The 12,398-nt window shown below is 35.1% G+C and overlaps 1 protein-coding gene across 5 annotated transcripts in view; it reads left to right on the plus strand.

Annotated features, from left to right (window-relative positions):
• The window catches only part of LOC116303241 (uncharacterized), a 42,085-nt gene that overhangs the window by 18,874 nt on the left and 10,813 nt on the right, over nucleotides 1-12,398 (plus strand). For all 5 annotated transcript variants that reach the window (XM_031712745.2, XM_031712743.2, XM_031712744.2 and 2 more), the window contains exon 2: nucleotides 104-186. The gene's annotated coding sequence lies outside the window, so the exon portion shown is untranslated. The remainder of the gene's footprint in view (nucleotides 1-103; nucleotides 187-12,398) is intronic.

Below are 12,398 nucleotides of genomic sequence, written 5' to 3' on the forward strand. Positions count from 1 at the left end.
TAAGATTACGAAATGACGTGTCATTGGATGGTGGTAGTTTGGCCGGCAGTTAAATGGTTTTATATCGATTATATACATAGTTCTGTTATTGATTGGCTTTCAGACCACTTCTCCTCGCTCCGAGGTAACTACTAAATAGAGAGGTAAAGAACGACAGATCTGGATACAATCCTTTACTGCTATAAGGTAAGTACAATTTTTCATTCCCTTCCAATATACTACTAAATGTAGAATTCAGCTTGAAGACATCCTAGTTAATATACATAGTAAACAAGAGAGAATGACTTTACTCTTCATCGCTGTGCATCGATTCATTTATTCTTTTTTACAATCTCTCGGTAAAGAATTCGGGTCGGCGTGTTTTCTGATCTGTATCTGAAAAATTCCCTTAAGGAAAATAAAAGATACGCAGGCTAAGCGGTAAAATGAAAGGTTAAAAAAGGTTTATTGGTTTGAATGAATACCGTGATAAATTAGCACGACATTATCTTAGTACTTTTGCTCAAGGTTTAGTCTTTTAGTGCCGGGTCAGATAGTTGTGCAAATTATCTACCGACACAACACTAAGTGATATTATTGTGACGAAACCAGTTTTCCTTTGCTTGTTAAGAGTGACCTGCTGCACGACAGTTACATATATTACTCCCCCTAACTCTATTAGTACATTATTCTCCTTCTTCACCCGCTAATAGTACGTTCTTCTCCCTCTTCCCCCGCTATTACTACATTCCGCTCCCCCCTCCCCCCCCCCCCCCCCCCCCCCCCCGGTATTCAGTATGCACATTTAGTATTCCATTGCGGATTTAATTATCTTTTTAATCAGGGGGGACAAGTGGGGTTTATTTAGGGCAACAGGGTTGCGCGCCACTACCACTAGTCCGTTGAAGTACGTACCGCTCTACCTAGCTATAACAAATCGAACATTGAGCTGGTTAAGAAGTGCACCAATATAAGAATGCTAAAATCTTACATTAATCCTATAGAAATAGATATAGATATAGAATTCAAAATACTAGGCCACTCTTATAGTCACAAACATTCGTCCTTCCTTATGCCCACATAACTACATCTCTCGACTGGTTCCCTCTCGACGCAATGATCTAAACGAGGATGCGCCAGCTTATTTCAAGAACTTGGTTTTCCTCCTCAAACGCACAAGAGTCGGCTAATACACAAACAAGTACTTTTTTCATAACAGGTGCTGTAAACTTTGAAACACTTTCATTGTCAGACTATCTACGTCTTGAGGCCACTTAAATCTTTAAAAAAAAAATCATTTTAGATGGCATATTAGTTTGGAACGTCTTATTAACGGGTATTTTTTACATTTTTCATAGTCTATATATATATATATCAGTTTTATTTCCTTTTATAATAATGTCCTTTTATAGTGTTTATATTGTAAAGAGGATCGAAACTTTGTCACAAAAAAGTAAATGAATGCCATACACGCGAAAATAAGCATATTAATGCGAGCTTTATTTGTTCTCAAAAATCATTAAGAATGAATGAAACAGTGAAATTGAGCTAATATGATACAGACCTCCACAGAAATGAATGTAGAAAATATTGATATTACATTACACATGAAAAAAATAACAATTCCTTGTTTTCGCGAGGGTAGCACTTAATAGCCAGTGGCTAACAAACCTGTTGCCCTCGTTCCATGATCGAATGACAGAGCAGAAAAATGACAAGGCTGCTACTTTCGCCTTTTTTCCCTTTATCTCTCATTCATGCTTAAAAAAGGTTTAGTGTTTCATTCGTGTCTCTTGTGCTTTAAACTTTTCACAAAATTCTGCTAACTTCGAGCAATTCTACTTCGAGGTATTAGCGAAAATGTTAGTTTTTTGCTGATCAAAATATCATCTCTCCCAACGTTCAGGGCTATATATCTCAAATAAGCATTAATTAAATTTCTCCAAATTTTGGTATTTTGTTAATCAGGCCAAAAAGAGCCTGTTTATGAAATATAAAGCTTATTAACGCATAAACGGCGAAAGTAGAACCCGTTTTTCTGCCCTGTCTGATCGAATTGGAATTTAGGAGTTGGTTTTTGTGGAACAAAAAAAAACAAAAACGGAGAGCCCAGAGACAAAAAACCTCGAAGCGCATACGACTCCGCGGGACTCGAACCCGGGGTCGCATTGGTGAAAACCGAGCGCAGTTATGACCTTTACGCCACCCGTGCTTCACAAACCAGGAAAAGAAAAATGAGACACGGAAAAATTGGGAGCGATCAACAAGTAAACAATATTTTACAACTACAGCCAAACCACGTGCCATTCCCTTGGGGGGAGGGCAAAGGGGGACTGAAGCCCCCCTTCAGCAAAAAAATCCGCCCTTGTGTATATTAACGACTTTTTTGTGTACTGGTAATATTTGAGTTAATAGCCAGGAGTAATATCTTATCCCTAAGGTTTTTAAAATTGATATATCATGCTAAAATTAATAGATCTATCTAAATTAATTAACATTAATTGAACTATCTAGTGGTTATCATGTGCGCAGATGTATTCCTTCAAGCCTATAATATTACTTTACTTACATCTATAAATAAATAGGTGGTGTTTGACTCGGGAACTCTGAAACTGTAGTTTATATCCATTTTAATTTCAACTTCACAGTTTTCTTATTCGTAAATAATTCAAGACTCGTGCACAGAAAAACATGTTTTAGCGTGCTCTGCTCTAGATCTAGTCTCACTACAGAGTTCTTTCAACTACTTCTACAACCATCGTCGTTTATTTGCAAATTACTTCGGCAAACGAAATCAAGACGAAATAGGAAAAAAACCTGGCCCGCAATTTTTGGAACGTTTAACGTTCCACAAACCTATTCGGAATGAGTTCGTCACCAGTTTGTCTTGAACGTACTCCTGATAGCAGAACTTGGTTTGGTGAATTCGTAGGGGGAAAAAAGAAAGCGATGCTTGCGAGACGGTTTATCCAGTAGTAAAAGTTGTGAGCGAGATCAGTAGTATTCTTTTGTAATGATCATGTTTGAAATTAACCTCAGCGGTGTCTCGGTAATTTTCAGCTTTACACAAATACAGATATTTCAAGCTAGTAGTATTCCCTCACGCTGTCTAATGATTACCAATGTACCGAAAACATGTAAGACCAATATACAAATACAAATATATACTTTACAAAATAACAAAATAAGCCAGCTCAGTTTAGAGATGCATAAATTAAATGAGTATACACCTATTTCAAAAAACAAAAACGTTGTCATCGCCAAAGGCGATCGCAGGTCATTCCTACATGGAAATGGTTCCGTTGAATACAAAGAACGTTCATTGAATCAGTCTCAGCACGAAGGTCCATGTTCTTGACGAGAATAAGAAGCAGAAACACAAGTCATTCTAGCTATTCTTGGATCTTGGAATGACCTATCCCCATTCGCTTTTCGCCTATTTCCTCTCGCCTTCAATGGCGATGACAATCTTTTTTGAAAAGGTATATCTGTATTTTGTTATCACAAAGTTACAGAGATTTCCAGACTAAATTTTGTCATTTTTCACTATTTTGAAATAGAAAGTAATTACCTATCTTGCCTAACGATTTTTAATTATCGCAAAGATGTTACTGCTAATTCAAAATCCTGTTTGGATCGACATTATGTACTTTTGCTACGGTTATCTTAGAATATGAAATTCAATGATAATGATCTGGTTTATGGCAGATTTATCCCGTGACATTCAAGATAAAACTAGTATAATACTTTTGGCACAATGTTAATGGCTTCTCTTATTACTTTGAAAAATTCATCCTGGTGGGGAGTAATTACAACTCGTTTCAGTTTCCTAGGAACCACTTCTTTTCTTATTGAAAATGTGCGCGTAACCCTGATCAGGATGTTAGTAGCGGCGGTGCTATGCACACATACATCAATTTAGGCAGTAATTCTGTATTGGTCGAATAGTAGACTTAACTGGAGGAAAATAAACGAAGTCGGTTATTAATGACTTTACTTCTTGCTGTTACAAAAAAATATTGAGGTTCGTTCAAACAAAATATGAATTTGTTACCTAATTTCACCTGTTAAGAACAAGGCATCAATCAGCGGCACATCCGCCGTAAAAATTGCCTTTTGGTATCAGTCTTAGGTACACATAACGTTTGAAAACCAACTCATTATTGGATGCACTTAGTATAGGTAATAAACATCCTTGAACCCAGACTTGTATTATTTGAATAGAGATCTCAAGAGCAAACAGCGATTCATTCGAATGAAATTCAAGAAGATAACAAAGATAGTAATATCTGTGGCATCGGGACATTCGCTTTTGGGTCGATTAGTAAGTCTTCTTAAGATAAAAGGCGGGGAAAATGGTCAGGAAACATCAACGATCGCCTCCATTGGATAAATGCAATGTTTGATAGTTTCCATCAAGATCAATGTCATTGGTCGCCAGCAGGAATCGACTCAGTAATTAACAATCTTGACCGCATATTTGGTTTATTGGACCAACTTTCAATATGAATGCGTAGCCATAAGCTATTTATTCAAGAGCGACCCTGCTTAAGTCCTGGCAACTTATGGCAAATAGTCCTGATTCCCTACATAAAAAAGGTAAATATTGAGACACTGTAAATTCAAATATAACCAAACGAAATATTCTAAAACAAACATAGAATTATGAGTTTTACGTGAAATGGGCTTGATATCCCGCAAACACATTGGTAAGACTAAATAACGTCTACCAGCAATGATACCATTTCAAAGCTACTTTGAAAGCCTTGAAGTTGCCAGCCATATCCTTAAAGGAACAAAGTCTTAACCTCATCATAAATATATGTAAAGTCTTTCTGGTTTTTTTTTTTTTTTTTTTTTTTTTTTTTTTAACATATCTTGGTTTTCTATCATATTTAAGAAGGGAAGGTTATGCGTACAAGAACAGATGTTGACACCGGATGAGGCGGGAAAAAAAAAAACCAATGAATAAATCAAATATGTCAAATATAGAAAGAACTAATAACCATCAATTCATCCGATGACCTTCTGAAAGTATTATTTCAAAATTTACATTGACTTTTATTTAGTTTTCAATTTAGTTTTTAATAAGAAAAAAAATTGAATTAAAAATAAGGTTTTGATTAACATTTCAAAAAAGCATTATTTTTATACCTGCTCGGAAATTAGAACCGAGTGGACTGAAAGGATGAGGTTTATAATACTGCCAGGTAAAACCATAACAAGTAAAAATATGGGCTTTAATTTGTCTGGTCAGAGAGTTAGAATTATCAAAACTTGGTGTAGCTTTAATGTGAAATGATATACGATTTCAATCATGGGAATCATGTGCGGTTAGTCGAGACAATAGGTCAATATTGGCACGCTTTGCGTCACTTTATATAATCTAATTATAAAGACCCGTAAGCAAATCATATACAGTGTATATATATATATATATATATATATATGAAATATGTACAGCAATATGCAGAGAATTTAATCCATTCTTAAGAAAATTTAAAAAAATAAAAAAAATAACAAAAAAACAATCGAAAGAAAAGAAAAATATCCAACTTCTGAATTTTAGATGACCTGATTTTTTTCCGTGTTCAGATGTCTACAACAGAGCAAATTTTAATAAGATCATGGCCACAGGCTTCTTTTATCCCACAATTAATCAAGCAAAGTAGATTTTTTGCGCCTCCCTGTTGGCTCGATAGGTTGGGCATTGGAGATTGCGGTAATTCGTGGGTTCAAATCTTGGGCGGATCCGGCAAAAGTCTTATAAAATATCCGAGTATCTTTGCTCTAAAATATCTGCAAATGGTCTGACTCTTCGCCGTGTCTCGTACGACCATTCATTCAGACTGAGAAGTGAAACATAGAGAGCCATAAGTTAACCAGTGCTAAGTTGCAGCTTACGTTTCGCCCACTCTAAAAAATAGATTATTGTTATTTGTTAGCAGCCATTGCTTTCGTTCAAATAACGAGGCCCCGATGGAAGTCCTATACAAGAGAAGAAAGCCTTCTTAGTAATGACCACATACAGGACTCATTAACTAAAAACAGAAATTAGAAGACCTCATACAGTGGTCATGAGCTTAAATGTGAGATTGTTTGGTCTTGCATTTAAAACGTAGATCAATAAAACGAGATTTAAGATAATAAACTGGGATATTGGGGTAAGATGCTGGGAATATCATATCAATAAAGGCCGGTATATCATTTACAATGCAGAAAAATCCATCAAATATTCATCATTTTTCTATTAAAAAGATGACATTAGATAGATGCTCATGGGCACTGAAAGCTTTTGGCTTTAAACGCGGTATCCGTTAGTGCATGTAACAATTCTTCTAGTACGGCATGAGTATAATGTTGAAATACTACACAACGCATGTTTTAGTCAAGTGCAGACGAAAGAGTTTGAATAACCGACAATACTAGTTCAACCTGACGATGCGTTTTCTGTTTTTGTTGTTAAAACGGCTTAATAGTTTTACTTCGTTTCGTATTTCTACTCGTATGTTCAATGTACTGTGGCCTTTAGAAATATCTAGATTCATTACAAAACGTCAGTTCGTGTAATATCCTCTATGTCATTAGAGAGCGGGTTCTATAGGTACGTATTGCCTTTCCTGGACGTATATTATGGTGATTTATACTTTCCCTTAGCTCATACATTTATTTGGTGTTTTATTTTGTGTGTGTTTTTAAGACAAAAAGCAAGGAAGTCCTTGCTAATAGCTTTTACTTTTCAAATAGTTTAATTTTTTTTTAAATATTTGCCCAGATACGGAATAGTGATCCCGATAAAAATAAATCATTCTGTAAGTTTATTTAGACTAAAGGTTAACAAACGTCCGTGCCTTGCATCGGGACGCACTAGTTTGGAAAGAGAAGACAGAAGTTTGACTTCATTTTCGTTTTTGGCCGTAGAAGAAAAAATTGAAATTAATCGAAATGGGGGAGCGACAAGCAACCAATCACAAGAAGAATCATCCCATTAGAGATTCTGTTAATTATTAATAAAAACAAGATTAAAATCTTCAGTTCTCTTCCTTTCTCGCATTCACTTTCCCCCTTGCATAAAAGTCGGCAGTCGTGAAGTTCTGATATCAATTTATACAAATAAGTTATTGAAAGTTCGTATATTCTTGTCATGTGTGGAATATGTCTAAGGCAACATTTAGACGAGAAGGAATAATTAAATACATACGAAGTCATTACCAGAACACAAAAACGGCACAAAGTACTCTAGCCTGACTCGTGCTATAGAGGACTTCCACCAACTACATCGAGGTTAGTCCTAATATAAACTGACATTAATACAGGCATTAGGTGAGTAGATAAATTATTATCGAATATTTACTGTACTAATTCGGAGAGTTAAAAACTTTAACACCTTTTAGTTCCGGGAAATAATAATAATAATAATAATAATAATAATAATAATAATAATAATAATAATAATAATAATAATAATGTAAACATGATATATACAGACAAATAAAACTTGCCATAATAATAATGATAATAATAATAATAATAATAATAATATTTTACAACCACCACTTCCCATACGGGGCTCTTCCGTGAGGAATTCAGTGCCTTACTTTTAATGCAAAACATGTTGATTATATATAGAGAGTAGTATCGACTAGCTCTGTTAACCCGCGCTGTTTTGTTAGATATACGCTATTAGTGTTTGTAGTATCGCGGGTTTATGAGGGTTAACGTTATAGCCTTAAGTTTTAAAATGCCCTTTTACCATAATTAGATCTTTATGAATCTTTTAGGCTCAGGTCAAACGTCGAACTTCACTGAACCGACGTTCACTAATGACATTAAAGAAGATCGCCTTTTGTTATCCATTGTTCCAATTAGGTTCTATTCATGTGAAGGTCAACGTTTGACATGAGCCTTAGCAGTCTAACTAATTGCATCAATCTTAATAATTCGTTTTCTCAAGGTTGCGTGCGCATCCAAATTGACGGGCCACAAAACTGAAAAACGCAAATTCAGTAAATTGAAAAGACGGTTTTGTATTTGAAGAGGAGAATAAACGATTTGATGAATTCTTATCGGAATATTTTTTGATAGCAATGCCACATGATAATACTCGTGTTCTGGTACCATGGCCCGTCAAGTTCCTTAAATTTGGATGCGCACGTAACCTTTAAAAAACTGTCTATTAAACCCGCAAATGAATAGACCAGAGCTAGCTGAATCACAGCAAACACGTATCAGCCTACAAGACCGGTGATAATCATTAACCACCAGGTAATCTGACTAGGCGCGCAAACTATGATTTCGTTATTGAAAAAAGAATCAATCCCATCGACCACCGCACGCTAAATTCACTTGAGTTTCGTGGAGGCCATCTTGAAAATAAGATAAATTTATGCAACTTTCTCAGTCGCAAATAGACCTTTTCTTGTTGAAAACTAGACACTCTCAATAACAGATATGAAGCTTTACTAAAGTTTAAAAGCATCCTGCAGATTGCCAAGGACTCAAGAGCAGCAAAAGTTGTGGAGTTTGTAGTTAAAGTTACTCAAGAACTGAAATGGAGAAAGTTTTTCGCCAGCTATACTTCAACAGCGATTAAGGTTCATTTTTTAATAAAATAAATGAACAAAAACCTTTCTGATGAAGGTAAATGTAAAGTGGTCTCATCTGGGCAAAAAATTCAAAGCAGAAACATTTTTTAACCCTTAATTTAATCCCAGTTAAATTACATTTCTTCTTGGATTTTCCTTGTGCGCCAGGTGAGTTTGGAATGAAGAACGTGTAAGGGAATGAAGGACGCATAGGAATAAATGGGAAGACTAATGAATAATCACGGCAATTATGAGTGAATCTTGACAAACCGCCTACATTATGCCATCGTTATTCTAACGCTTATAGAAACTGAAAATGGTATGAAGTGTGAAATACTTAAACTCGATTTCTAATTCAACAGTGTAAAATATTATGTGCACCTTAAAATTAAAGTCTCGCATCGTGCGGTATTCTTGCGGTATATACATATATATCAGTTATTTGTCTCGCATCGTGCGGTATTCTTGCGGTATATACATATATATCAGTTATTTGAAGTGAACGTACGTGACAGAGAACATAGCTCTGAATAAGTACTGCTCCATGATGGAGCCCTTGGGCCATAAAACCCAAGGTTAAGAAGTGACACGAAAACTACATTTATTTTCATAAGCGTGACACCCACGTTCAATTTTCCATTACAAGTGATTTCATTTTTTTAATATTTTCACACCTTATTTGGACAGACTAACAACATACAGCCAGTATAATCTGACATGAAAGCCCCTGGAGCAAGGAATCGATGATTGAGTGTGTTCGAGTAAGACGACAGTAGCGGTAAAGTATGTCGACTTATACTCTAGTACACTTGTCTTGTATATCCTTGAGATCTATAAAAACTTATTTGTCTGTCTCAACAGCGCGGCTGTGATTGGTCAGTTTGGCTCTTTTAAGAATTATTGACTAGAGAGGCTATATAGCAGCACCTCCTACCATCTAAGTGCTTTAAGAACTGTCTGTCTTATTTTCTCTGTATAGTATATACATTTTAGGGGTGTAGATTCTACAATGAGTAAAACGTTCGAGATAACATACTAGAGAAATATGGTTCGATTCTCGGTCGTTATTATTACACATTTTAAAATTGCTTTCCACGTAAGGTACTCTGCTACGAACTGGGGGCATTAGGAGTAATCATTAGATTGGATTAAGATATCTATTGATACGAGTTTAGAATCATAACTGAACTGACTGTGAGAACTAGAACAGCGATGATTGACTTTAGCGCCGTGAGATTTAGAAATTAAATTAAAAATTAAGAACACGATACCTTTAAGGAGGAAAATCTTATGTTTAAAACCAGGTATCAGTATTACAGTGGAGTGCTGTTAAGAATATTCGATTTTCCACATGATTTTTATGATATTTGAGACATTACACTACTCATTCAAATGACTCATTTGAGACTATCCCCCTTTCCTTGGGGGTGGGGGGGGGGGGGTGGGGTAGAGTATGATGCTAGGAACCGAGGGGGTAGGGCTTCAGGGAGAAATGAAGCCAGGAAAAAAACGGCTACCACTAGTCACTGGACAATTTCCAATATTAACATAAATAAATGATAAAAATATAATATAAAGTCTCTAAGATGGGAGTTTTTAGGTTAAAATGTTTTCAAGAATATCCGATCAGCTTGTTATTTATATATATTTTTAGAGTCATCAAAATAAAATGTTGATAATATTAATTATTTTAAATCTATTGGTAATTAAGTTGACCCTAGGGGAAGAGAAAGAAGAAAAAAAACTGTTGTTGATGTTAAATTATCATTCAAAGTGATTTCATTGTTTTATAATACGAAAAAAAGACGTATATTTCCATTTACGTCTAGCTTTTGGCTGTTTTGATTTCATGGTACGTTCGTGGTTGCCATATATCTTCAAGAATGAATTAACTTGGAATTCTGCTCTCAGAAATTAAGCCCTAAGGGTCTTTTCCTGATGGTACAACATTATTTCTGCATCTCTGATCTCTTAATAAATCATAAACATCGACAAACGTCTTCCATTATAACACAGATTACATAGACAGATAAGCCGTTCAGTCACCTTGAATCTTTCATACAAAAAACGATCAAAGTAGGGAAGTAGGATTGATCGATATGGCATATGAGGGAGCCAGTGAGTCTGATGTAGTGGGGAATATAGTTCTTTTTCTATAGACGTAAGAACAATGCGTATAAGTGTTAGATGAAGTCATTCACGTTTAGCTATCGGGAAACTCTAACATCAGTAACATCAATAGTTGGCAGTGATTAACGATCATTTTCAAGTTTATATGGATTTGAAACAATCGTATGACATTAGGTAAAAACGGGTGCGGAATCCCAGCTGAATTGCAAGATATAGGAACACTGATATGTGAAGCTGAAAGTGAAAACACACTGAAAACAATAGAATAGAAGTATATTTGAATCACAATGTTCCTACATCATAAACAAGGCTAGCCAATATCAACACACCAATACAGGTATATACGACGCACCGAAAACAATAGTAGAATAACTATATTTGAATCACAAGTGTTCCTACATAAACAGGGATAGCAAGTATCAACACACCAGGTATTTAACACTTTGAGAATATTCTTAAACTGGTCTGTAGCTCACGTTTATTGGACTGATTTTATAAATGGATTTTTTTCACCACTTTGATAGTTTTCAGTAGGTTACTATCGTAGAAGTTTTCGTGCCTCTATCTATCTCTTAGCTATTTCTACCAGAACCTCCTTGGTATATATCCTACACTATCGTAGAAGTTTTCGTACCTCTATCTATCTCTTAGCTATTTCTACCAGAACCTCCTTGGTATATATCCTACACTATCGTACAAGTTTTCGTACCTCTATCTATCTCTTAGCTATTTCTACCAGAACCTCCTTGGTATATATCCTACACTATCGTAGAATTTTTCGTACTAATTAGAGCTAATTGAACAAACAAAAGGAACTACAATAAGGATTTTGGTACTATATAAAGACGCAAGAAGAAAAAGTAGTCATATAAAGACGTAAGAAGAAAAAAACCTAGGGAATTCTGATTTTAAAACTTGTAGTATTTTGTTGACAAATGATTTTTTCATTTTTGAAACAATTCTTATTTTTCGCACAAGGCAGGCTTAAAGTGAAACGACACTCCTGACAATTTTATCAAAACAGGGATTAAGGAAACAATCACTAAAAAACACTTCAAAACAAACAAAACCAATCCCGCCTAACAAAAGTAAACTAATCTAGCAATAAAACTTAAAATAATATCGAATTTTGACTTGAATTTCGAACATCATCATAATACTTTGTTCTGAGCTATTGCTGTGTGTAGGACATTTGGCTATTGATTTTTGTTTGTGTGCTCAGCAAATGGTCTCGGCCAGGAGAAGAGCTTATCTTCATTAATAATTTAAATGATAAGCGACAAAACTTTTAATGCTCATTGTTTTCGAGATTAATTTCTAATCCGTATAAAAATAGTAATAACTGCTAAGGCTATTGATTAACGTGCCGGCCCTGTTTTTTCTTTCACGAAACAGTTATTTTAATTGCCTTGAGGGCTATAAGATGGCTGGATAATCATGGACGCGAAGAAGGCTATTATGAGATTATGGATAGCATAGATGAATCTGAAATGGGGGGAAAAAACGGGATATTCAGCAAAAGTGTTTGATCGACATCATTATATTTCTAAGCTATCCCAAGCACCTTTGCAAAAGTCTCCCCAGGTTGTCGCTTTTTTAAAATACTTTCTTAATAATAATAATAATGGAACTTATATAGCGCACATATCAAAATTCATGGCGCTTTACAATAAGAAATAGTATGTTACACTACTTTTAAAAATA

Source organism: Actinia tenebrosa, unplaced genomic scaffold (assembly GCF_029948245.1).
Source record: "Actinia tenebrosa isolate PJP-AT-01 unplaced genomic scaffold, QUT_ActTen_1.0 PGA_scaffold1__47_contigs__length_23844297, whole genome shotgun sequence".
NCBI lineage: Eukaryota > Metazoa > Cnidaria > Anthozoa > Actiniaria > Actiniidae > Actinia > Actinia tenebrosa.